At 38.0% G+C, this 1,043-nt stretch overlaps 1 non-coding gene across 1 annotated transcript; it reads left to right on the top strand.

The window, feature by feature from the left end:
- Positions 1-666: 666 nt before the first annotated feature.
- LOC145580340 (small nucleolar RNA R71) lies at positions 667-771 on the top strand. Its single transcript, XR_014099405.1, has one exon. It is a non-coding gene; the product is annotated as a small nucleolar RNA R71 (small nucleolar RNA).
- Positions 772-1,043: the final 272 nt, after the last annotated feature.

Genomic DNA, 1,043 nt, shown 5'->3' with positions numbered 1-1,043 from the left:
GTGCATCCCTACTCTCTGCATGTGCTTTTACATACTAGCTAACATCGTTTTAACTTCTGACAAGGCAGTGTCAGTGGATGGTTGTGGAGTCGGTGATTGGGTCCTTTGATGAGGGGTTTGGTAGTATTTTTGTTGTGGTTATTGTGGTGCTTGTGGTTGTGATGGTTATGGAGTTGGAGGATTTTGCACATTGGTACTCCGGTAAGATAGGTATGGATGACTTTGGAGGCCAGGATTATAGGTGTTAGAGTATGGGTTATTTTTCCTGTAGGTTTGAAAGGCATTAACTTGCTCCATAGAACTCCTACAATCTTGCTCCCAATGACCTACAATTCCACAATTTCACAAAAAGCTTCATTAGTATTATTGACAGCGGAAGTATTAGCTACAGAAGCAGGATAAACAGCACTAAGGTTATCTAATTTCTGACAAAAAAAAGTTAATTGAGCTTGCAAAAAGGATACGGAATCGACACTATGTTTGCCTTTGTTTGCAAAGCCTCTAGGATTCCCGTATTGGGAATTGTGAATTTCCATCTCTTCGATAATTGTTCCTGCTAGATCTACTTGAAGATTCATAAATCTTCCATTAGCTGTTGAGTCAAGGATTGATCTAGATGAATTTCCAAGCCCATTGTAAAAGGCTTGGATTATCTGCCGTTGCACTAATCTATGATGGGGACATTCCCTTTGCAAATCCTTAAATCTCTCCCAAGCATCATATAGACTTTCATCAGCTTCTTGGGCAAAATTTTGGATTGAACTTCTTAATAAAGTTGTCCTCTCTGCAGGTAATATTTATTATAGAAATTAAAAGTAAGGGTATCCCAGTCAGTAATACCAAGTGCAGTTCTATTCAATCCATTATACCACAATTTAGCTTTACCACACAAAGAAAAGGGAAAAAGAATCTCCCTGATTTGGTCTTGAGTGACCTCAGCTTGCCTAATAGTATTGCAATACTGACAAAAATCTAAAATATGAATATTTGGATCTTTACCCTTAGCTCCGTTGAATTGCTTCCTTTCAATCATAGTAATAAAC

The sequence above is a fragment of the Chenopodium album genome, chromosome 14 (genome assembly GCF_948465745.1).
Source record: "Chenopodium album chromosome 14, dcCheAlbu1.1, whole genome shotgun sequence".
NCBI classification, from domain to species: Eukaryota; Viridiplantae; Streptophyta; class Magnoliopsida; order Caryophyllales; family Amaranthaceae; genus Chenopodium; species Chenopodium album.
This window is presented reverse-complemented; position numbering and strand designations above follow the sequence as displayed.